General features: G+C 39.6%; 1 protein-coding gene and 1 long non-coding RNA gene across 4 annotated transcripts in view; both read right to left on the bottom strand.

The window, feature by feature from the left end:
* Positions 1–20,158, bottom strand: part of LOC129754513 (GTPase-activating protein) — a 130,841-nt gene extending 110,683 nt beyond the window's left edge. Inside the window, exons 1-2 of one of the 3 annotated variants that reach the window (XM_055750630.1) lie at positions 13,241–13,478; positions 12,694–12,911 (exon numbers count right to left, since the gene is read on the bottom strand). The gene's annotated coding sequence lies outside the window, so the exon portion shown is untranslated. Of the gene's footprint in view, positions 1–12,693; positions 13,479–20,021 lie in introns of those variants that run through there. The other 2 variants (XM_055750632.1, XM_055750629.1) reach the window with 2 other exon arrangements.
* A 398-nt stretch (positions 20,159–20,556) lies between these two features.
* On the bottom strand, positions 20,557–22,176 carry LOC129757927 (uncharacterized). The gene is made up of 4 exons (XR_008739855.1): positions 21,535–22,176; positions 21,259–21,478; positions 20,985–21,056; positions 20,557–20,753 (listed from the first exon to the last, which is right to left on the bottom strand). It is a non-coding gene; the product is annotated as an uncharacterized LOC129757927 (long non-coding RNA).
* Positions 22,177–26,860: the final 4,684 nt, after the last annotated feature.

A 26,860-nucleotide genomic window follows, 5' to 3' on the forward strand; every position in this document is an offset into this window, starting at 1 on the left:
ATACAGATTTTTACGTCCGAGAGTGCCTGAACTGTAGCCTGCTGCCTATGACCTATGATTCAGTAGTCAAAAGACACCATATGCTTCAAGTCTTCTAATCCAACGGTGATGATTTCGAATATCGGTCACGGCATACAAAGTAAACTTTTTGTGGGTTGGTGGTGTTAGCATTTGTAAGATGCTAGCCATCATATCCTCGAAAGATGTACGACTTAGTGTTAAGTCAATGGACTCTCTTCGAGGAAACATCAAGTTTCATTGAGGTCCAATATGTATTTGTGTTCGTTTTTCAAGAATGATTAATTGTTGGTTAAAAAAACCGGAAATTTGAAAACGGAAACTCGCTGACCATCATGCTCTTAGAGAATGGAACGTAGAAAACTCCGTGGATCGTTGACGGAATCGCTTAAGATGTACGTTCAAACCACAAAGATAACGTGGGGAAAATAATTTGAAGTAACACTTCTAGCTTTTTATGACCCCCATAAAAGGACTGGCTATTTTCGAGCCTTTATCTCAAGAACTTCGTCGTTTGCTCGTAAAGGATGTCTGTGCCTGTTACAACAATCGAGTGAAACAAAATTCACACAGTTAACAAAAAAGGTTTATTATCTTGACAACGGTTTGATACCGAATCCCGGAAATGCATTCTCTGCACCTACTCGAGAAGATGCGCAGTATTTCGAATGCTTTATAAAGACGTTAAAGGGTGTCCACGATGAAATTGCCACACTATGAAATTGTTCTACCTTTTTAACCCGTTGGGTAAAATTTAATGAAAATTTGGGTGGATTTAGTTCATAGTGCATTGTCTACATCCTGCAAGTTTTAAAGTCCTGTGATCAAAACTTGCGGAAATGGAGTCGAAAGAACAGCTCGTGCATGATGAAATCTTGCGCATTCATCACGAGAACAAGGCTCTCTCGCATCGTTTTTTTTTCCTTAATCGTTCCATCGCTAAAACGTTGGGAATCGCGAATTCCACGATGTCGCGAGTGATTAAGCGGTTCGAGGAACGATTTACCACCGATCGGAAACCCAGAAGTGAAGGAAAAAGTATTCCGCACAATACCAAAAATCACAACCGCATACGCCTCCGTTTGGGTTGTGGCTAAGAAGCTCCATCTAAGCCGAAGTTTTGTCCAGAAGGCCAAAACTAAGGTTGGGCTTCGAACGTTTAAGGTACAAAAGGCCTCTAATCGCGACGAGAAGCAGAACAAATCTGTACAAATCTGTGTGTTGTACCTCAACATGCTGACGAAAGTTGAATGCTGCATCATAGACGACAACACATATGTGAAGGCCGACTTCAAACAGATCCCCGGCAACCTGTCTCTCGCAGTTAAGGATAAGTTCAGTGTTCCGGAGCATGTCCGCACTCAGAAGATGTCCAAATTTGCGAATAAAATCCTGGTTTGGCTAGCCATCTGCACGTGTGGGAAGCAGAGTGCACCTTTCGTGACCCAGGACCAATGAACGGACTGGTGTACATGAAAGAGTGCCTCCAGAAGCGGATGCTTCCTCTCCCGAAGGCCCACAACGTCCCAACAATCTTTTAGCCGAATTTGGCCTCATGCCACTACTCCAAAGACGTGCTGAAGTGGTATGCGGACAATAAGGTCAATTTCGTGCCGAAAATGTTCAACCCTCCCAACACTCCGCAGCATCTTCTTAAATGACCTAAGGTAGTGAAGACAGTCGATGACCTGAAGAAAGTTTACATGCAAAAAACGGTTGATTCACAGGTTGTGCAGAATCTTGGCCGGGCCGGGGTTAAGGCCAAGGTGCCGGCATTTGCGTATGGACTGTAAAAAAAATACGAGCAAAATGGTAAAATGAAGTTTAATACTTATTTTTCAAACCCTGAAAATTTTATGGCAATCAGATGAAAATTCGAATTTTACGAATTAAATTTGTGTTCATGAAAATTGAGCATTAATTTGTGAGATGTTTAATACACGATTTTGAAACTTTTTACGGAAAGTTATTTAACTTAAAGTAATGACATTCAAACATGCTCGGTGTCTTTGACCAATGTTTCAATCAAAATAAAAAAACGCTTGACTGCATTTTTGTCCCTCACACAAACACGGCCAAGTAAAAAGCCACGCACAGAACAGCGGAAATGAAAAGCACAACAAGGTTCTAGCCAAACGTCCATTCATCGACACCACCTGTTGTTGTCGAAAAATGTAAAATACTTTTCGGCCGGCACCGAGCTGCCCTGGTAGCTATACCGGCGCGGAGGGAGCAAACAAATAAATGCACCCATCATTCATTTCGGGAAATATTATCACATTCACATTGGTTTCGGATGAAAAATTTTACGACAGGCTGCTGACGCTTCTGTTGTGTGGATTTGGTAGAACACATTAACTAACTAGGCAAGCAGAAAGCAAACGGCAAACCACCCAGCAGGAGGGGCGAGCTATGATTAAAACAGCGAAACAGAATGATAATAATAAGTTGTAAAAAATTTACGATCATCCAGTCCAGGCTGGCACCCGCGGGCTGATTTGGGATGTCCGAATTTTTCCGTGGAGCTTCTTAAAGACTGACAGACAGACAGACAATAATGTAACAAACAATACTAACTAGGCACGTGGAGCGAAGAAAGGAAATGGGCTCAGAGCAAGAGGTTACATTTATTGGTCATTCGATTTTATTGAATCTGTCAGCTTTTGTTCTAATTGGACGCGAGTGAATGGTCGATTAATTTTAACGAAGAGGTAGGTATGCTGCCGAATCTTATGATGACTATGAGAGGATCAATTACCATACTTTTCAATTGTTAAGTACAGTTTTAATCGCTTTTGATAAGCTAGGAAATAAGCATGAGCTTTTTATTATTACCTACTAGGCTACTATTTAACATTGGCTTAAATAATGGCCAGTATTTTTCAAAGCAGAAACCGACTTTGTAACTTTGACATTACGGGGTCCGGCAATTGACGTGCTACATTGAAATAAACATATAAATTGATCAAAACAACAACTCAATGTCTCTTGAAAACAAATTACTTTTTCAAAATTCACTGGTAAAGTTCGACTTGTTTGCCCTTGAGTTTAACCACTCGCCGCAGACGGTCGAGGAACGCATCGTATGAGGCCCGCAGGTGTTCTTGTGGTATTTTATCCCGGGCTGCCACGAGATGTCGCTTCAGGACCTCCACACCTTCATGTTTCTTAGAGCAGACTTCGGCCTCTAACCTACTCCAAACAGCGAAATCCATAGGGTTCAGGTCTGGCGAACTCGCCGGCCACTCGGAGCTCGAAATGAACCCTGGGAAATGTTGCGCAGTCCAAAGTTGGGTTTTTTCCGCTTTGTGAACCGGCGCCGAGTCCTGTTGGAAACCGAATCTCTGAAACCAAAATGTCGACGTGCCCACGGTTCGACAACATTCTGTAGAACTAGTTCCCGATATGTATTTTGGTTGATCTTCACTCCTTCAGGGACAAAAACCAGCGGATTCCGGCCACCTCACCATACCATTTTTTGGTACTTCCGGACCCCAGGTATCTTTTTACTGTACGGTATACAAAACTTCTGCAAGCGCTTATATCGGACAGCTCACGAATTATGTCCTTCTGCCGTTTGCCAGCTAGGAAAAAGGCAACCACAGCGCTACGTTTCTGTTCAAGATCCATTTTTTCCGGATAGCACCTGATTACAAAAGTAACACTTACATCCAATGATTGTTAGAGTAACCAAGTTAGCCTTGATCACTAACGAAGAATGTCATGTTAGGAAAATAAAACTTTAGTTGTTACCAGACTACCAAACACATCAGACGTCTTTTAATTACTGCGTTCATCAGGTTATGCGCCCAGCCTCTGACCTGTGAGTTCTGGTAAAATGATGGAAAAGGAAGATTCCAAGAAATGGCTTTTCGATGGGACCAACATCGACAATTGGTTGTTCCGGATGCCAATCCTTTTGGAAGAGAAGGGTCTCATGGACTGCGTGGAACGTTGCGCAAGTGAGGAACCTTATGCAAGGGATTTGGCCACGGACACACCGGAAGTACGGACTGCGAAGGCCGCGAAGCGTGCTGAAAGGTTGCAGCGAGATCGTCAATGCAAATCGGTGATTGTTCATCGGATTGCCGAAAGCCAGCTTGAGTACGTGAAGGACAAGCGTTCTGCGAAAGATATGTGGGACACCCTGAAGAACACGTTCCAACGGAAAGGTTTCGGCAGCCAAATTTTTCTCCGCCGGAAACTGCTGACGATGAAGCTACATGAAAATGTCGAGATCCAAAGTCACCTACTGGAATTCGACAAGGTTTTGCGAGATTTGAAGGCGAGTGGAGCAAAAATCGACGAACAAGATGCAATTTGTTATTTGCTGCTGACTCTCCCTCCATCCTACGACGCATTGGTGACCGCCCTGGATACTGTGGAACCCGCAAGGCTTAACCTAGGATTCGTTAGAACACGCTTATTGGACGAGGAGACTAGGCGAGTCAACAAGAACATGGGCGAAGCATCTGGAGGAACCGTGTCGGCATTTGTAAGCAAAAAGTTCAACTTCAAATGCTACAACTGTGGTCAGTCAGGACACAAGCGGGCTGACTGTAAGGAGAAATCTGCGGACTGGAAAGAGCGTTCAGTTTTCAAGAAGGACGCTGGTCGGAAGCAGAGAGGCAAAGCTCACGTTGGTGTTGAAACGGATATTACTTTTCTGGCAGCGAGTGGCGAAGAAGCGCTTCTTGTCAAGAAAGCGGAAGCAGAATCGAAAATTGACTGGTATGTAGACTCGGGGGCGACGAACCACATGCTAAACTCCGATGCCTATTTTGAAGAACTGCACAAGTTATCGGAACCGATTCGAATCATCGTTGCCAAAAGCGGTCAGTGCATGGAAGCGGATTATGCTGGTACTGTGCGAGCGGAAACCGTTGTCAACAAAAGACGGTACAGAGCTGTTCTGGAAGAAGTTCTGTACGTTCCGAAACTCAGTTGCAATTTATTTTCTGTGCGACGAGTTGAGCAAGAAGGATTCAAGGTGACGTTTTTCAATGGCAAGGTCGAAATCGAGAAGAACGGGAATTTGTTTGCTACCGGAAGGCGAGGTCGATCGTTGTACAACCTGGACATCTACATGCCGCAACCGAATTCGAATGCAATGTTGGCCAAAGCAGACAATATTGGCTTGTGGCATCGACGATTTGGGCACCTTGGTGTTGCGAATCTACAGAAGCTGTGGTCCAACGAGATGGTCATTTCGAAGGAGACGATAACCAAAGCGAAACTGGACACCGTTTGTGAAGCTTGCGTTGCTGGAAAATTTTCACGATTACCGTTTGCCAAGGTTGAAGAACCGAAATCTAAAAGACCGTTGGAATTGGTTCATACGGACGTATGTGGGCCATTCAACCCACGTACATGGAACCGAAAACGTTATTTTGTGTCGTTTGTGGATGATTTCACACACTTCACGGTGGTTTACCTGTTGGAAGCGAAGGACGAGGTTTTTGAAAAATTCCTGGAGTACCGAGCGAAAGTGACGGCCTATTTTGGATCGAAAATTGCCAGGTTGAGGTGCGACAATGGCGGTGAGTACGCTAGCAACAAGTTTCAGAAGATGTGTTGTCAAGAAGGCATCTCAATCGAATTCACCGTTCCCTACACCCCACAACAAAACGGTGTAGCAGAACGGATGAATAGGACGCTGCTGGATAAATCGAGGTCGCTGATTTTCGACTCTGGATTGCCGAAAATGATGTGGGGTGAAGCTGTGTTGACCGCTGCCTACCTTGGAAACCGAAGTCCGACGTCAGCACTACGAGAAATGAAGACGCCCTACGAAATGTGGTACCAGAGGAAGCCGGATGTGGACAACTTGAAGGTCTTTGGTTGTACTGCATATACTCACGTTCCCAAGCAAAATCGAGATAAGCTTGATCCGAGGGCCGAGAAGAATGTGATGATCGGTTATGCCACTAACGGTTATCGCATTTGGAATACGACGAAAAAGAAGCTTTTTGTTTCAAGAGATGTAATGTTCGATGAGAAGCCGAGGTCTAGAGCATGGACGAAACCGGAAGAGGAAATCACAGAACCCGTGACGGAGGTACCGTTGCCAACTGAATTGGAAGAACCTGCTGATGAGAAGGTGGATCCTGAAAATAATTTTGTTGATACGTTGGTCGAAGAAGATGAACTGGATCCTCAGTCAAATGAAGCAGTGACAGCAGAAAGGCCGAAACGTAAAACGTGTGCTCCGAAGAAGTTCCAGGATTACCAGATGTCGTGCCATGCTGAAGCGTTGGTTGAATACGCACTGAATGCTGAAAATTTTGTGGGAGATTTGCCGAAAACTATCGAGGGCCTGAAACAACGTGATGACTGGAAATTTTGGAAAACGGCAATCGAGATCGAATTAGAATCTTTGCGGCGGAATGAAACTTGGGAATTGGTGCCGAGGCCGCAGAACAGAAATGTTATCGACAGCAAATGGGTTTTCTGCGTGAAACGAGATGCAAACGGTGATGTGGAACGTTACAAGGCCCGACTAGTTGCGAGAGGTTATTCGCAGCGTAAGGATCTGGATTACAACGAGACGTTTGCCCCTGTTGCTAAAGTCACGACGGTGAGAATATTGTTAGCAATTGCGACACAACGAAACTACTTCATTCATCAAATGGACGTCAAGACCGCGTTTTTGAATGCTCGTTTGAAGGAAGAGATCATCATGAGCCAGCCGGAGGGATATGATTCTGGTGACCGGAATTTGGTGTGCCGTCTCAAGAAATCTCTTTACGGATTGAAGCAAGCGCCTAGAAGCTGGAATGAAGCCTTCAACTCCTACGTTCTCGAACTTGGATTCGAGAGGTCGAAACTGGACAGCTGCCTATACAAGTTTGAAGCTGGAAAGAATGTCATCCACCTGCTCCTTTATGTGGATGATATTCTATTGGTATCCAACGATGTAGCTGAGCTGGAAAAATTGAAAATGAAATTGTCAAAGAAATTTGAAATGAAAGACATGGGTGAAACAAAGCAATTCCTTGGGCTGAAGATAGATCGTGAACCTGGAAAAATGAAAGTCAGTCAACCGAAGTACATCAGCAATCTATTGAGGCGATTTGGAATGCTGGAATGTTACCCCGTGTCAACTCCGATGGAAGCAAACTTGAAATTAGAACGCAATGAAAATGCTGAAACAACCAAGAAACCCTACAAGGAACTCATTGGCTGTCTGACCTATCTAACCGTTTCGACGAGGCCGGACATCAGTGCAGCTGTGAACTATTTCAGTCGTTTTCAAGCATCTCCAACCGAAATTCACTGGACTCATCTGAGACGAATTCTGAGGTATCTGAAAGGCACTTCGGACATTGGTTTGGTCTATCAACGTCAGCAAGAGATGGAACCCTTGATTGGATATGCCGATGCTGATTGGGGGAGCAACGATGACAGAAAATCGATTTCTGGTTTCGTATTCCAGATTTATGGATCAACGGTGTCCTGGGCTACCAAGAAGCAAACCACTATTGCCTTATCATCAACAGAAGCAGAATACGTGTCAATAAGCCAAGCTGCCTGTGAAGCTGTATGGCTCCGCAATCTACTAACGGAACTTGGAATCGTTTTGAAGACTCCTACCGTATTATATGAAGATAACCAATCTTGTATCCGAGTAGCTGAGGAGCCCCGAGACCACAAGCGGTTGAAACACATTGACATACGATACAACTTCATCCGAGAGTGTGTGCAGAATGGAATCATCAAGCCGGTGTATGTTGCCTCCAAGGATCAAGTAGCAGACATCTTTACTAAAGGCCTTACCAGAGGACCGTTCCAGTACCTGCGTATGAAGCTCGGATTACTTGGTTAAGCGAGGGTGTTAGAGTAACCAAGTTAGCCTTGATCACTAACGAAGAATGTCATGTTAGGAAAATAAAACTTTAGTTGTTACCAGACTACCAAACACATCAGACGTCTTTTAATTACTGCGTTCATCAATGATAGCTAAAATTAATGTAAACAAAGCGACGAGGGGTCGTTCAATACTGTTTCGTGTGCAACAAAATAATTACTGTTGAAGAAATTTAGCTGATCAATCAATTTTGAAATAAAAAAAGGGTTTATTTCTTATTATGCAAATTTACTTTAATTTTTGCCAAAACCGATTTGCTGAAATAAATTAATAATAACAACGAGCTCAAGAATTCGCATTTCGATTCATATTTAAAAATTCTGTTGATATTAAAATGACTGAAATTACGTGAATTTGAAACAGTTTATATCCTTCGGAACGATCTGGACTTTGTTTAATCTGTACCAATCCATGCATGCTTATTTGGTAGGTATAGCGATTCACATTAACATTGTTAACGACCACAACTTCGTTCTTCTTATAGAAGAAATTTTTTTATCTTAGATTTGATAAAATATGGTGTAACCATGGTGTCTTGTGATACATTAAAAAATTTGTTTTTTTTTTCTCTCGTGATTTTTATTATTGAGCTATGGCTTTTAGTTCTGAAATTTGAAACTGACCCAGAAATTGAAAAAATGGGTTTCATAAGTTTGATGTCAATTGCTACTGACTGAAACTCTTTTTTGATCTGAAAAACTATTTGAATGCAACCAGGGATTGAAAATTAAGCTCATTTGAGCGAGCTTCATAGCTCTTTATTTCCATAGCTCCGCTTACAAAGCAATCGACGAAGCTCCTATCGTTTTTGTCTCCGGAGCTTCGCATTGCTAAGCTCTTATTTGGAAGAAACGTTAGCTCTTTTTTCGCCTCGTGAGCCCGTTAGCTCATGCCTCCAGAGGAGCTTGAGCTTGTTGGCTCAACCGATTCAAATTCGTTGAGCTTGTTTTCACTGCTGCTGTTCGAGCCAACGCCTGCTTTTTTGTGCACAAGTGAAGTAACTAAAAAAAGGGCTTGTTGCATGGATTTTTAAAATAAATGTTGGACGGTTTTAGTAACTAGTAAAAGTTACCAGCACTAGTAACTATGAAATAGTAAAATTTCCAATTTTTCGGGAAAAACGCCAAATGAAAGGGCTTTTTGTGAGGATTATTAAAATCAATGTTAGAGAGTTCTAGTAACTAGTAAAAGTTACCAGCACTAGTAACTATGAAATAGTAAAATTTCGAAATTTTCGGGACAAAAGGCCAAATGAAAGGGCTTTTTGCGAGGATTATTAAAATCAATGTTAGAGAGTTCTAGTTACTAGTTAAAGTTACCAGCACTAGTAACTATGAAATAGTATAATTTATGAATTTTCGGGAAAAACGTCAAATGAAAGGGCATTTTGTGAGGATTATTAAAATCAATGTTAGAGAGTTTTAATAACTAGTAAAAGTTACCAGCACTAGTAACTATGATATAGTAAAACTTACAAATTTTTAACACATAAACATTGATTCCAATAATCCTCGCAACAGGCCCTCTCATTTGGCGTTTTTCCCGAAAATTTCGAAATTTGACTATTTCATAGTTACCAGTGCTGGTAACTTTTACCAGTAACTAGTAATTTCTAACATTGATTTTAATAATACTCGCAACAAGCCCTTTCATTTGGCGTTTTCCCGAAAATTTCGAAATTTTACTATTTCATAGTAACTAGTGCTAGTAACTTCAACTAGTGACTGAAACTCTATAACATTGATTTTAATTATCCTCACAACAAGCCCTTTCAGTTGGCGTTTTTCCCGAAAAATTGAAAATTTTACTATTTCATAGTTACTAGTGCTGGTAACCTTTACTAGTTACTAGAACTCTCTAACATTGATTTTAATAATCCTCACAAAAAGCCCTTTCTTTTGGCGTTTTTCCCGAAAAATTGTAAATTTTACTATTTCATAGTTACTAGTGCTGGTAACTTTTACTAGTTACTAAAACTCTCTAACATTGATTTTAATTATCCTCACAACAAGCCCTTTCAGTTGGCGTTTTTCCCGAAAAATTGTAAATTTTACTATTTCATAGTTACTAGTGCGGGTAACCTTTACTAGGTACTAGAACTCTCTAACATTGATTTTAATAATCCTCACAAAAAGCCCTTTCTTTTGGCGTTTTTCCCGAAACATTGTAAATTTTACTATTTCATATTTACTAGTGCTGGTAACTTTTACTAGTTACTAGAACTCTCTAACATTGATTTTAATAATCCTCGCAAAAAGCCCTTTCTTTTGGCGTTTTCCCGAAAAATTGTTAATTTTTCTTTTTCATAGTTACTAGTGCTGGTTACTTTAACTAGTAACTAGAACTCTCTAACATTGATTTTAATAATCCTCACAAAAAGCCCTTTCAGTTGGCGTTTTTCCCGAAAAATTGTAAATTTTACTATTTCATAGTTACTAGTGCTGGTAGCTTTTACTAGTTACTAGAACTCTCTAACATTGATTTTAATAATCCTCGCAAAAAGCCCTTTCATTTGGCGTTTTTCCCGAAAAAAAATGTAATTTTTACTATTTCATAGTTACTAGTGCTGGTAACTTTTACTAGTTACTAGAACTCTCTAACATTGATTTTAATAATCCTCACAAAAAGCCCTTTCATTTGGCGTTTTTCCCGAAAAATTGTAAATTTTACTATATCATAGTTACTAGTGCTGGTAACTTTAACTAGTAACTAGAACTCTCTAACATTGATTTTAATAATCCTCACAACAAGCCCTTTCTTTTGGCGTTTTTCCCGAAAAAAATGTAATTTTTACTATTTCATAGTTACTAGTGCTGGTAACTTTAACTAGTAACTAGAACTCTCTAACATTGATTTTAATAATCCTCACAAAAAGCCCTTTTAGTTGGCGTTTTTCCCGAAAAATTGTAAATTTTACTATTTCATAGTTACTAGTGCTGGTAACTTTAACTAGTAACTAGAACTCTCTAACATTGATTTTTATAATCCTCACAACAAGCCCTTTCATTTGGCGTTTTTTCCCGAAAAAAAATGTAATTTTTACTATTTCATAGTAACTAGTGCTGGTTACTTTTACTAGTGACTAGAACTTTCTAACATTGATTTTAATAATCCTCGCAAAAAGCCCTTTCATTTGGCGTTGTTCCCGAAAATTTCGGAATTTTACTATTTCATAGTTACTAGTGCTGGTAACTTTTACTAGTAACTAGAACTCTCTAACATTGATTTTAATAATCCTTACAAAAGGCTCTTTCATTTGGCGTTTTTCCCGAAAAATTGTAAATTTTACTATTTCATAGTTACTAGTGCTGGTAACTTTAACTAGTAACTAGAACTCGCTAACATTGATTTTATTAATCCTCGCAACAAGCCCTTTCATTTGGCGTTTTTCCCGAAAAATTGTAAATTTTACAATTTCGTAGTTACTAGTGCTGGTAACTTTTACTAGTTACTAGAACTCTCTAACATTGATTTTAATAATCCTCCCAAAAAGCCCTTTCAATTGGCGTTTTTCCCGAAAATTTCGAAATTTTACTATTTCATAGTTACTAGTGCTGGTAACTTTTACCAGTTACAAGAAATCTTTAACATTCATTTTATTAATCCCAACAAGCCATTCCACAGTTCCTGGTGCATAAAAAAAGCCGTTGGCTCACACAGCACCACAATAGCAAAGTCAATACACATCATTTGGCTCAAGTGTTACAATTTTGCTGAGCCAACAAGCTCAAGAAATTTCGGCTCCTTGAGCTAACAAACTCAAAGCAAAATGCAAAACCTTGGCTCCTAGAGCCAGAAGAGGTCTGAGCTTAATTTGAGCATTTATTGGTGGGCTAGAATTGGCTCCAGCTTTCTTCGCTCTCGAGCTTCAAGAGCTTTGATGCTCAGCCGCTTGAGCAAGAGCATTTCAATCCCTGAATGCAACGTATGAATTCAAATCACAATTTAACGGTCGCACTTTTGCCTTCCATCAGGTTTTCAGGTTCCGCTTCTTTTACGTCTTCTCTATCTCCATATCTCTATCCCAATGCTGGTTTTGAACTTTTTAGCCAGATCATGCGTTGATACCGATTGGTTACGTTTGACATGAGTTACTAATTCAGCTTCCAAGTGGGGCTGACTGGAACGAGGACGATTCGTTGTCATATTTGTCGATGATATTTTTCATCAAAATCGGGAATGAAACAAAGATGTTAAAACAACTATAATCGAAACAAAAAAAGTAAAATCTTGGAAGTTCACTTAGCAGCAATCAAAGATAAAAAAAAAGGAAAAGGAAGACAAAAAAAAAATAAACCTAAAATTCTGTTTTAGTAAATTAAACTCCTGACATTCTGGAGTCCTGAATCCTGATGCTGATTCAGATAAGTATCTAAATTTACGATCAGGCTCCAGCATCAATTCATAAACGTTTGTGGAGGGTGAAAACAAATGGATAATCCCTCGATAAAAAAGGTATTCAAAATAAATAATTCCAAACAGTAAAGATTAGTTCACATTGGTTGAAAATTGGGATAAAATCTGCTACGACTATTGAAGGTTTAATAAGTCATTGTAATTGTTCTTTATTGATTTAACGTCAGGCCATCGATAAAAAATCATAGTTAGGGTCAAGGAAATAAGAAGGGTATCTAACGAAATCTGATCCGGATGATATTTTAAGTACCTACTTAAAATGTGGATTACATTATCTTAAATCCATGTATATTGCAAATTAGTTGAAGTTTTTGAAAACCCTTTCAAAATGTACGGTCATGTTTCTCAGAGAATTATTTAGAAAAATGATGAATCAAATAGTTCAGGCTTACCTTCGGCGATTGTTAAATGTATCTCCAGCGTTTTAAAAAACATACACCCACAAGATCACAACAACACAAACACTATTAAATCTGCGCAACCAAACTCGTATTTAACGATCGCCCAACACAACTGCACACCCCGCACTCAGGTCAGGTTACAGCACAGCACAGCAGTAAATCTTTGCCTCCTAGCTCGCTTAGCTGGTAGCAGTCAGATTCCAAAAGCGCTAAGCGAGAAAAAAATAAACAAAAACTGTTCACCTTCCGTTGCTTCTTCTTTTTGTTTTGCTTGTTGGATGTTTTATCCCATTTACACTTTTTCCCTTCGTCTCACTTTCCCATTCGGTTAAATGTTGTAATTTCTGAACGGTAAAGGCTTTTATTTTCCGAATTTTGAAACAGATTTATTTTGCACAATCTGGTGTGTCGATTCCGGGGACACTACCGATTACCACCGATTCGATATTCCGTTAGGATTCTGCAGTTTGTTGTCCGTCGTCCGTCCACTCACGCATTGGAAAGTGGGTGATGATGACTCCTTCACCATGGACCTCACCAAAGAGCAGAGTACCACTACACTTTCTCATGGAGCAGAAAGATTTCCTAGCTTGCTATTCCACAGATTGAACTTCCGGAAATGCTACACCATCCGGAAGTCACTGCCGCAAGGACCAAACTATCGCGCTGCAGGAACCGTGGTCAAGGTTGACACCTTCACTTGGGAACCAAAATGTCTCCAGTTTTGAGGCACCGAATAACACCCGTAATCCAGAAACACGTTCGACCGAGCGAAAAATAACACTACCAATGAATTTGGAAAGTGAGTTTAACTGCGAGCGAGCGTTGGAGAAACGAATGGTGAGACGAGAAGACTAGGGGTGATCAAGTTTCTATAGACTGATCTATTTAGCCGATATTTTGTGGATAAATTTCTTATTGCTGTTCCTCTTCTAAATTTTTGACTCACATCTATTAATATAAAAAACGAATAGATAAGATGACATTACTATTGGGTTGAGTAGTGAAAAATCGATCGATTTTAATCTCAAAATCTATGCAATTGGAAATTAACTATTCCTATTTTTCTGGTTTGCAAGGACCCCTTTGGAATTCGGTCAAAAACCTTTCCAGTTTGATATTTTCTTTTTGTAAAAAAAAAGTAAACCTTGGAAAAGTTATGAGCATCACTCCCAAAATACCTCAAATTACACTCACACCAATGCGGCAGCATAAAAAGGTTATGAGAACAGAGAGAGTTTTACAGTGAGATGAGCGAATGAGATGAGATGAGAGACTGTTTTGGAAAACTCTTCAATGAATTTGTACAGTTAGATTGTATACAATAGCTTCGTTCAATCGCTAGTAAAAATCGGTTTCAACTGGTTTCTGTCAACTGATAGATGTTCAACGAGCCAATGTTTTGGTCGAAACAAGTCGGGTCGTTGTTCAATGGAGCGAGTTGAAACTAGTCGAAACCAATCCAGCTCGGCAGCAGGATTAGTTTCGACTTGGTAGAAATCGGTCGAAGTCAATTGGAAAGAGACAGGTGATCAACTGTCAATCCATTTCTACTTGTTTCGACCCGTTTCGACTAGAGTTGATTGAACAGACATAATCTATAGTATAGTATCGGTACAATTTGTGCAATATGAACAAAAGAGGAGAGCGAAGAATAAGCGGAGTTTCAGTGAGTTAGAGCTCAGTGAGGCAGAGTCGAGCTACAGGGATGCCAGGTGGTTTTGTCAAAAATCAGAATACCTTGAAGAAAAAAATCAGAATTTTTCAGAACACCACAAGTTCTGCTTAAATTGCATAAATGAAGGCGCCCTAATTCATGTACTGAGGCGAGCAGAATCTTGGCTGGCCTGCAGTTTATATGAAAAACACCATTTTGGAAGTGAATTTTGAAAAGGGCGAATGCGCCAAATGTAAACGAATGGAGTTATCAGTTGAGTGATAAAGTTCGTTCGAAGATCTACATTTTGAGTAATTTGAATCATCGACGTTTTTCGGCGGATTTTAGAATCAAAAACGTTATTACCAGTTGTCCAGACGTTTCGAGCTACTATGGCTTTCGCTCCTCTTCAGTGGACAAAACTACTGGCCTTCGTCTATACTGTCTATACTGTCTATACTGGCCTTCGTCTATAGTATAGACGAAGGCCAGTAGTTTTGTCCACTGAAGAGGAGCGAAAGCCATAGTAGCTCGAAACGTCTGGACAACTGATAATAACGTTTTTGATTCTAAAATCCGCCGAAAAACGTCAATATTCCATTTTGAGTAAACAACGATAGCTGAAGTATATTTAGTTTTCGAGAAATAAAGAAAACAAAATAAAATTTTTGCTGGGAACTTATGGAGCTGTCAACTTTGAAGTTAAAAGTTTAAACGCGTTTTTCTTGAAACAGTGATATTGGCGCATTCGCCGTTTTCAAAATTCGATACCGATTCACATATCATCGGAACCAAACATTACTATCGGTTAAACTATTTTATTACAAATTTGTTTCATATTCTGATAATTTAAATATGAATTCAATTGAAATTTAGATAACTTTTGACAATCAGGATTTTAGACCGTTTCATTTTTCAGACCGTTTCATTTTAAAAAATCAGGACAAATCAAGAAAAATAAAGAAATAAATAAATCAGGGCTGTCGTAAATTAGGACAAGTCTTGATTTATCAGTCACCTGGCACCACTGCATGGCCTACGAGAGATGAGATGAGTCGTTTCGGGAACATGACTGTGGGCTGTCGACAAAATTCGGAAAAAAAGGAAAGTGATCAAACATTGAATCATTTTCCAAACATAAACATTAAAAAGTTGTAAGAAATGTTGAAAGGAAAACAAATGAGGCGCTTAGGATCAGGGGGGGGGCAAGTGCCAAAATGATGATTCCGAGAAAACGGGCCTCAAAGTTTTTTTTTTCTAAATCAAAATTATCGAATCGCTTTTTCTACTCAATTTTCGATGGAGTGTGTCTCAAGAGATCTAAAATGAATGATTCTGAAGGAAAAACCAAAGTTCTTGCGATATTTATGTTGAAACGGTGAACTACTTTTTTTGATATTTTTCACTTGCACCCTTCTGATCCCAAGAATGACACTTGCACCCCTCTGACTCCAAACAATATGATCGCATCCTTTTGAAACCTGTATGTAACGAGTATTTTAGTATGACACTAGTTTTTTTTTTGTTCACATATTTGATTTTCTGCGTTCCCTATTCTCAGAATTTGATGAAAACTTCCAATCTCTCTTCTTCCTTATTGGATACACAAAAATACCTATACATATGTGTTCATCCATTGGAATCAACTGTTATAAAATAGTTTATCTCAGTTTTGATAAAAAAAATCACTTGCACTCCTCTGATCCCAAGTGCCTCAAATAATATATACATTTAGTCTAAAATATACTTTAATATTGCTGGAGATGAAACCTTGAAAAGCAGAAAGAAGAATAAAAAATCAATCCACGGTTATAAAATTAAAATGGTCAATGAAACAACCTGGTGGAAATTAACGGAAACTCTGAATAAGTGTGGTGTGGATAAGGTAAGTGCTTGCTCATAGAGAAGAACGACAATGGATGTATGGCAAAAAAATCATCATAAAATATAAAAAAAAACCGACCAACATTGAGATTTCAAAAAAAAAGTATGGCCCAAAACTTTTTGGAGATCGATTTTTGGTAAAAACGATGACTTTATACGGAACTTTCAAAAATTGGCTTGTTAAATGTATGACCATTCACTTCACCATAATAACCATACCATTTTTAAATGTTAACCATTCGAAAATTTTTAAAAGCATCATAAATATAAATCTGATAATGGTGGATATTTAATTTTCTTGGTGGTCCTTAAATTAATTTGAATGGAAAAAGTTCATTAAAATGCATACTAAGTATAGAAAACTTCATCACGCAATGACCTGAAGCCATTTTAAAATGATATAAACACAGAGTTCAAAACAAAAAATAAATAAAAAGCTGCACAAAATAATGAAGATAATTAAGTCAATTTTTTTTTAAGTAAGGCTAAACATATTAAGGACCGCGAAGGAATTTAAGCCAGGAAACTAAAGAAATTGGCATTTTATATCCTGTAACCAGTAAGTTTACTTACTGCTTGGTGGGAAAAGGATCAGCAATGACGCGTGTTGGAACGCGTGTTAAGGAAGTGCCTTAGTGAGTAAGGAAGGAGGACCACCCTAAAATTCCCGTGCACGGAGGTAGCCAAACACATAGGTCAACTCACCAAAATATAGCAAGAGATGGCGCTAGTAGTCGTGCACATCGGAAACGCACTAAGAACGCAGCAACGAATACAATAGGGCATGGTGGGAAGAACGGAAAGACAACTACAAAGCCGCTAGCTTGCGTATGGGGTCAAAGATCTTGCTCTGAAACGGCCTCACTTTGCATGGATATCTTGAGCCGACCACAGCCTTGCTTTAGTTCAACTAATAAAGCAATCGAACTACCAGGTAATAGCCATTTTGAACCCCATACCAGGTAATACACTAAAATGGCAAATATTTCTCCCATCATGTCCCTACAGGACCCCGAATTCCTAGTTAGGAAAACCTAACCTGCGGTGTTGTGCTCAACGATCCGGCCCAAACCGACGAGCGGTGCCGGTTATCCCAATTTCTGCCTGACAAGCGCCTTACGACCGGGCATTATCCTCGCGTGAGTTGTATACCGACGAACACATATTACGTCGATAGACTCACCTTCGTGCCTGGTTCAGCACCCAAGGTGGGACCAGGTACGCCGGTCGCCGAGCTGATTAGCTAGCTAGTGCTAGTCAGGGGAGTAAGCTACCTGATCCGGAGCCGACCAACGTAAATGCTACCCCGCCACAGACTTCACAACACGTAAGAGCTGCAGACCGACGATCCCCTACGACGTCGATATACTTATCTTCGTGCCTGGTTCAGCACCCAAGGTGGGACCAGGTACGCGGGGTGCAACGTTGCCGCCTAATCCAGAACCAAGCCCCGTTATTCCAATCCTGCTGGGGCCTTCGGTGTTCTGGAGGCCAGATCCGAGCGCCACCGGTCGGAAATAGACCACAACCCACGAGACACCTGGAGCTGACCCTCGCCTCGTGGACTAACGTACCATCTCCGGACCGAGCCTAGTTCACGCCGTATACGCCATCTCGCATTCATAAGGTAGGACCACAACAACTCTTGGGGGGAAGAATAGTGTTCCATAAGCCGTGTTCGGGAAATAATAAAGTGGGAATTCAACTGAGCGCATTGAGGTGTTTCCTTGACTCCGAATTTGAGTGTTGCCGACCCTGAGGCTTGAGAGGGGGGGTTCTTGTTCGACTGAGCAGTTTGGGAGAACCGATGGTTACACTCTGGCGCCCAACTTAAAATATATTCGTATATTTTCGGTAGTGCGAGGGAACACTCTTTGAGCGCAATTTTTACTGCTTTGGAAGTCTCTGGGAAAACGCCCGAGACCTTGCAGGCCGTTTGGCATTAGCACAAAAAAAAGCCAACGAAAGCGAGTGGAGAAATTACCACCCACACGGAAGTTATAAAAGATTTGTATAGGGGTCTTGGTTGTTCACAAAAGTTGAAACCAGCCATTTCGTGAGTGTCAACTTAAATTCAAAATATCAAGTTGCACTTATGGGTAACTTGATAGTTTAATACCAGTACTCAATCTAATTGTCTTAAATAGTATAAATAATTTTGTATTGTTCAGTATTCCTTTTGAAAAACAACATAAAGTTGAAATGATTTTTAAATCTGTGATATAAATGTTGAGTCGTGAAAACAGTTTGTGCAAGTCTCTAGTAATATTGTTTGAATAATCCAATTTGAATAAATACGCATGAATACAATTAGCCAAAAAAAAAATTAATATTAAATAATTAGGCTACATCTGAATAAAATTTTGATTGATGAATGGGTAAGAAAAATCGTTAAGAAGGTGTAATTGTTGGGGGAACTTATAGTGCAAGAAATAAAAACACCGAAACAAAGAGTCATTTATTACATTAATATAAAAAAAAATTTCTTTAAGTTATCTTAGATAAATTGATCATACTATGTTTATAACTTATTTTTGAATTTAAATATAGTGTCTGTATTTCCGTTATACACTATAGTTTAACATTTTTGAATTGGGTCTAATATTCCCGTATTAGGTCAATCAATTAATCATAACTTTCTTATTTAGTTATTCAATTTAATTAGTTTTTCATTATTAAAAATACGAAATCCAACATTGGGCAAATGCCCGACATAGAAGTCAGGCCAACCCAGCAGAGCGATTAAATCGAACCATAAATGCTATGGTTCGTTCGTATGTGAAATTGGACCAGCGACAGTGGGACACGAGAATTTCGGAAATCGAATATGTTCTCAACAATACGGTCCACAGTTCAACCAAATACACCCCGCACAGGATAATATTCGGCCACGAAATCATGATGCGTGGCACTGATTATCGGCTCAATCCGGATGTGGAAATTGATGTTAATGAACGCGTAAAGAAAATGGAAGAGGTTTGCAAGCGAACGTATCAATTAGTTACGCAAAATCTTAAACACACGTATGAGAATACAAAAAAATATTATAATTTACGACATAAACGATACTCCCCCACTTTCAATATTGGACAATGCGTATTTAAGCGAGCATTCCGTCAGTCAGTGGCAGGGCAATCCTTTAACGCTAAGCTGGGACCCCAATATGTTCCATGCGTTATAACGTCCAAGCATGGAACAAGTTCCTATGGAGTCGCTGATATGAAAGGCAAACCCCTGGGCATTTTTTCAGCAGCAGACTTAAAGGCTTAAGAAAAATGGTAAAAACATATATAAATACGAGAACGCTATCTGGTTACATAAGAACATCTCGCACAATTATTAGGTAGTCGATTATACGATCTGCGTAAATTTGAAAAAAAAAATACAGCACGGTAAAGCAGGCCGACGTCCTAAGAATGTAAAAGTTCATAAAATACAGGGGCGGTAACAAGTCTAAAAACAACCCAGTAATTTTTAAACGAAATCAAAATTCAAAAAAAAACTATCAAATTATTCTTTTAAAAATAAATCTTAAGATGGGGACGCCGTGGATACGTAAGTTGCACCAAAGGTGGAAAAGAACTTGCATGCAAGTTGTTGGGGGTCAAATAATGTGGGGCGATATAAAAAAAACACACTGGTGCATTAATTTGCAATGGGGAAAGGCATCACAATGAGCGTGATATCATAATAGCAAGATTCTTAGTGAAAATTTCACACAACAGCATAAGTTCCATCATGAACATAGTCCGGGGTAGCTGAATAAAAAAATCCCTACCTGCACAGTCAGGCGCATAACCGATCTCCCGACATCCAATTAGTGGGAAGCCAATCCAAGCATAAACCATCTTGTAGCGGGAAATCAGGCCGAATCCTCTTCAATCGAGTAGTCAGATAATTTATCCATCTGCAAGCTCGTCACTTTCCTTAGTTGGTGCCAAACGAAATACCGTATGCACATGCACAGGAAACTAACCCATTTGACAGTTCTCGAGAATGCGGTACTAGATCGTAACAGCTTGTCAAACAGTTCCCACCAACAATCAATCACCTACACGGTAACCAAAGTTACTCTAATCTGTATAAAATTCCATACAGTTTCCAGAAAAGTGTCTCCACGCACTTTTAAGTTTGAGCGCTTTAGGCAGAGCGTGTCTAAAGAGCTTTTATACATTGGAAAGCTTCCAACCAGTTAGTGAATTCTGTGTATTTTGACGTAGGGATGCCCATGCATTTTCAAGATTTCTTCAGGAAAGTAAACGTTGATGAAAATTTCTCAAAAAAAATCATAAAAATTATACTTTTTTCCGTAGCTATAAAATATTTATTGTCAAATACACATAATACCGGTAATTCTAATGCCGGAATGTTCTTTCTCATTTAGATCCGCAACAAACGTAACACCAAACATGGTTCAAGGTTCAACTGGTAAGACATTCGTTTGAACATCCGGTACGGACCACATCAACATGTTGCCTAACCTAGAGGGGGCCCAGGGGGAATCGAGGATCTGTAATAGAGAAATTAATCTTAAATAATTATTTTACCAAGTGAAAAATTATTTACATAGAAAAACTAGTATTTTTATAATATGACATTTCGAAATTGATTTCAGCGCTACTTTTCATTTCGAGTTCGAATTAAATTTGAAGATCTAGAGGAAACCTTTGTCAGATTCGAATCTTTTGTTTTTCATGATTGAAAATAAAAAATATAGAATAATGTTTTTTGTGATATATACCTTTTAAAAAAGTTCCGATGAGATGACCAGAATTAAAAGACTCTTCCGTCAAGCTTGCAGTATGAAGTTTAGCTGTTGATGAAATGAAAACATAAGCAAAATCAGGCTGTTAAATCAATCTTGAAATAACGAGGAAAAACTAAATTTACTAATCAGAAACCATTTCAGTTCAATTTAAAAGGATTCATGCACAATAACATGACATATATTATTATGGGAACTATTCCGGGATGCATTATCGGATCTCAGGGACTTGTGTGCTTATAATACTTACATGTTTGTATGGGAATGCAGTATACGCGAAGTGTTGAATGAATGAATATGAAGCCGCCGATTGAATGTTGGAAATCAAGCACCGAAGCAGCTTCCTTCGGTAGTGGCACGATGAGTAGCTGGAAATGCTGTTCTGAATCGTATCGGTATCGGTTTATAAGTTCAGCTGAACTTTGGGAACAGTTTGTTTTGCAACCTATCGTTGATTATCCGAAAATGACCTGAAACAAACAATTTCATGACACCGTGTTTTCAATATGCTAACCAATTGGCTTACAGTAAATGCCGTGAGAAGAAATCGACTTATAGTTTCTTGGGTCCGTCGGAGCGTTTCCAGAATCCAACACCGGTGATACAGGCACAGTACAATTTCTGGTTCACTTGCCGTTTTTTATTTTTATTTTGCATTTTCCTGGAAATAAATGAAGTTGATAGTTCATCTAATAAGAAAAATTTTATAAGCTCGAAATCTTACATCAAAGAAAAAAAAAAGATACAATGGACTTACTCATGCCGTTTGATCCACATCCGCCGAAAGATCCACAGGGTGGCAATGTACGGATTGATTCCGAGAATTTCCCCGGTCAGATCGAACTCGTTTCTCAGGTTCTTCCGTTCCATACCGACGCGGATATTCTGCGCCTTACCTTTCCGTACCTTTTCTTGCTTAGAGCTTCGTCGGAACTGGTTCGCACCTTACAACGTCCGCGATATACCACCAAAAAGTTTCAAAACTTTTTGTTTTTTTCCGCTCTGACACCCCTTCAAATAAAATTCCAACAACAGCAAACTTTTTATTCAGAGCATGAATAATCGAGATTTAGTTTTCATTTGTATATTGTCCACCCAAAACTACTCAAAATTGAATTGGGGGTATACAAATATTGAGCATCAATCGATTAGTTATGATGAACGTATATTCTCAACACATTTTATGAATAACTAAATTTTTCCGTGTATGTTCCCAAAACCGAAACTTTTCAAACAATCTGTGAAATATTTCAATGCGTACTACCATAATAATATTAATTCACCGTTGATTAGTGTGGCTTAAATTTAGTTTTGATCTAGTATTTTAGTTTTGTGTTATAATTATATGTTTCGTTATTCCATTAGGTTCAACTTATTTGTATCACTATTTTAATTATTATGTGCATGATTGTTGTTATATATAGAATGAATGTTGTAGATTTAGATTGAGTATGAATGGTATTAAACAGATATTTTCGGTGATTCCACGAATTTGGTCAGTAAGTAGTTGAAATGGGTCGCTGGAGACCGGAGTCGAAGACGTTGATGGTCAGTAACAGGCCGAGGCCTTTAAACAGCGTGGAGTTGACATAGTCAATGATGATGCCTTATGACCCCGACCCATGTATACACTAAAGAATTGGTCCTCTTCTCGAGTCAGCAATTCAAGATTTTCTTTATAAAACTAGAGTAACTTCGAGAACAGCTTATCGTTAAAAAAAACTTGTGCGGTGTCAATTTCGGTCGGTAAGTGTCTGGTTCAGAGGTACACTTTAGATCGGCGTCTCAGAAAAGTGGTAATATGAAAAAATATTAGCTTGCTAATATTTTTTCAACCCAAGCCGGAGGAGAGTGTAACCAGTAAGTTTACTTACTGCTTGGTGGGAAAAGGATCAGCAATGACGCGTGTTGGAACGCGTGTTAAGGAAGTGCCTTAGTGAGTAAGGAAGGAGGACCACCCTAAAATTCCCGTGCACGGAGGTAGCCAAACACATAGGTCAACTCACCAAAATATAGCAAGAGATGGCGCTAGTAGTCGTGCACATCGGAAACGCACTAAGAACGCAGCAACGAATACAATAGGGCATGGTGGGAAGAACGGAAAGACAACTACAAAGCCGCTAGCTTGCGTATGGGGTCAAAGATCTTGCTCTGAAACGGCCTCACTTTGCATGGATATCTTGAGCCGACCACAGCCTTGCTTTAGTTCAACTAATAAAGCAATCGAACTACCAGGTAATAGCCATTTTGAACCCCATACCAGGTAATACACTAAAATGGCAAATATTTCTCCCATCATGTCCCTACAGGACCCCGAATTCCTAGTTAGGAAAACCTAACCTGCGGTGTTGTGCTCAACGATCCGGCCCAAACCGACGAGCGGTGCCGGTTATCCCAATTTCTGCCTGACAAGCGCCTTACGACCGGGCATTATCCTCGCGTGAGTTGTATACCGACGAACACATATTACGTCGATAGACTCACCTTCGTGCCTGGTTCAGCACCCAAGGTGGGACCAGGTACGCCGGTCGCCGAGCTGATTAGCTAGCTAGTGCTAGTCAGGGGAGTAAGCTACCTGATCCGGAGCCGACCAACGTAAATGCTACCCCGCCACAGACTTCACAACACGTAAGAGCTGCAGACCGACGATCCCCTACGACGTCGATATACTTATCTTCGTGCCTGGTTCAGCACCCAAGGTGGGACCAGGTACGCGGGGTGCAACGTTGCCGCCTAATCCAGAACCAAGCCCCGTTATTCCAATCCTGCTGGGGCCTTCGGTGTTCTGGAGGCCAGATCCGAGCGCCACCGGTCGGAAATAGACCACAACCCACGAGACACCTGGAGCTGACCCTCGCCTCGTGGACTAACGTACCATCTCCGGACCGAGCCTAGTTCACGCCGTATACGCCATCTCGCATTCATAAGGTAGGACCACAACAACTCTTGGGGGGAAGAATAGTGTTCCATAAGCCGTGTTCGGGAAATAATAAAGTGGGAATTCAACTGAGCGCATTGAGGTGTTTCCTTGACTCCGAATTTGAGTGTTGCCGACCCTGAGGCTTGAGAGGGGGGGTTCTTGTTCGACTGAGCAGTTTGGGAGAACCGATGGTTACAATCCCAGAAGCGCAAAGTGTTGAAAAGAAGAATTGAAATATAACCAGAAATCATGTACGATAACACGAAAATAACAAAAATAAAAGAAAAGGCTTCCAAAGACAGAAATAAATAAATTGTTATTTTTTATTAAGTTTATATTTTTGAGAGTTTTGTATTCATGTCATTTTTAACATTATTGTCATTTTTACATTTATTGTCTATTTAGCATTGCAATTTGCAGCATATTGCAATTTTTGTCATTTTTATCATTTATGTCATTTTTGTTATTTTTTTTTATTTTTTGGGATTTTTATCGTTTCTGTCATTTTTGTCATTTTTGTCCGGCCCTTATCATCATTTTTGTTATTTTTGTCATTTTTGTTATTTGCGTCATTTTTGTCATTCATATATTAGGAAATATATAAGGATTAAAGGTTGCATTCTATGTTACGCACTCTGCCTTTAGAAAATTTAATAAGAATCTTTAAACTATTTAAAATTCTTCTATACATGCTAGAGGTGGGCAAAACGGCTCATTTCAATGAGCGGCTCAGAGCCGTTCGCTCAATTCAATGAGCCGGTTCATTTGAACGGCTCAAAATTGAACCGTGTCACGCAGCTAACACTGGAGCCGTTCACATACCACGTAGTCAACCTAAAGGAAGGGGGGGGGGGGGGGGGGGAAGGTTATTTTCCATGTAGAGGGGGTAGGAGTTTTAGTCATGGCCACGTGGACATACACACTCCATAAATATTTTTGAACATTGAATAAATATTATGAAATTGTAATTAATATTTTAAAATATCTAGCATTTTAATGAAAATTATAAATAACTTTTTTGAAAGTGCTAAATTCAAAGCAACATTACGTATTAAACTTCTACTACGAATATAAACTCGTAAAATTAAATTAATGTTTAATGTTATAAAAAAAAAACATGTTCAATTACACAGAAATATGTCCGCTGGAATCCTTAATTTTCGTTCATTTATCTCTAGCACACTTTAGCAGCTTTCTCACATTACCCAAATTAAAGTTAAAATTACAATATAGGCTCACATTTTTCGAGTATCTGAATTTTGTTAATTTTTATACGAATACGTATACGGATTACGAGATATGGCTGAAAAATCAAACAATCCAGCGCATCCCTCTTTTGTGTGTTGATCTGCTTTTGCTTCAAATTAGCAGCTTTTGGTTCTTCGCCCATATAGGTAACATATACTGAGGAGCGAAGAACAGCAGAAAGCCGTTCGATCGTTCTCTCGAACCAAAGGAATCGTGCTGGGTGGTGGTTCAAAAAAGAGTCGAAAAACGGCTCGAAAAAGAACGGCTCGAAAAAGAACGACTCAAAAAAGAACCGCTCAAAAACGAACCGCTCAAAAAAGAACCGCTCAAAAAAGAACCGCGACTCGCTCAACTCTGGTTCACAATCTGAACAGCAAGAGCGGAATATGGAGAGCCGTTCAATTTGATCAAATGAACGGCTCGGCTCGGCTCGGATGCTCTGTTCGGTTTTTTTTTTCCAAGCCGTCCTGTAGCTCTTTTTTAACCTCCCACCACCCACCTCGGTTCTTTTGGTTCGGGAGAGCGAACGAACCGATTTCTGCTGTTCTCCGCTCTTCAGTTTGTGTTGCTTGTTTGGTGATGGGAGAGCAACCAAGAGCTGTTTATTTGAACCGGCTCTTTTGGAAAGAACGAACGAACCGTGACTCGTTTGATTCGAAGAACGGACGGCTCTCCACTTTCCGCTCTTGCATATTGTAGCGGTTAAATATTTCAACCGGTGTTGAGCGGCGGGTCACGGTTCATTTTTGAACCGCGGCTCTTTTTTTAAGAGCCACGGGTCGTTCGTTCTTTTTGAAGAACCGGTTCAAATGAGCGGCTCTTGAGCGCTCGCGCATCACTAATACATGCCTACATTAAACTGAGCGTGAAACTTTGTTCCGTCTCATGTCTCACTTCATTTTTTCTCTCTCAAAATTTGACATGATGAGCGAAGAGAGAAACTCTCATATCTGAAATGCAAACCGTCTCACTAATGTTTATGGATGGGTGCATGTGCCATCGTACGGTACATCAATTGAAAATCTTTGGTGATGACAGTATTCTTGAATAAAAATCAAATTCATTCATTGATTCCCTATCATCATCATCATCATCATACATATCGGAGGGGGAGCACATTGTCGTTTAGTTAGAATAACATCGAAACAAAGACGCTGCTGTTCTATGACCTTGATGTTAGTTAATGTGCACATATGTATTTCGAAATGCTCCAGAATAGCGAGCGCATGCGTTTCTTTCCATTCCATCAGCTGGGGGAATTTATTTCCGGCTGCGATCACGCGTGCCGACTTCCGACAGTCACGCTGGAATGTTATCGCGGGATCCAACTTCCGGATACTTCCTGAACATTAATCCGCTGTTTCCAAGGGGTTTCTGAACTCTGAGTTTGAAATTCTAAACAAAAACACTTATTTAAATTTTATGTTAATATTAATGTAATTAAATAAAGTTATCATTTAATGATAACAAAATAATGATGACATAGTTTCTCACAGTTTTTTAAGGTTTTTGATCCTCAAAGAAAAATAAAAAAAATCGAGCAATAGATGTATAGACTTTTACATTTTTCGATGCCCTAAAATCTTTACCCGGTATGACGGATTGGATTTTTTATCAAAACCTTTATGAATTGAGTATTAAGGAAAAGCTAGGAACACAAAATAAAATTGAGGCTGGAATTGAT

The sequence above is a fragment of the Uranotaenia lowii genome, chromosome 3 (genome assembly GCF_029784155.1).
Source record: "Uranotaenia lowii strain MFRU-FL chromosome 3, ASM2978415v1, whole genome shotgun sequence".
Taxonomy (NCBI): Eukaryota; Metazoa; Arthropoda; class Insecta; order Diptera; family Culicidae; genus Uranotaenia; species Uranotaenia lowii.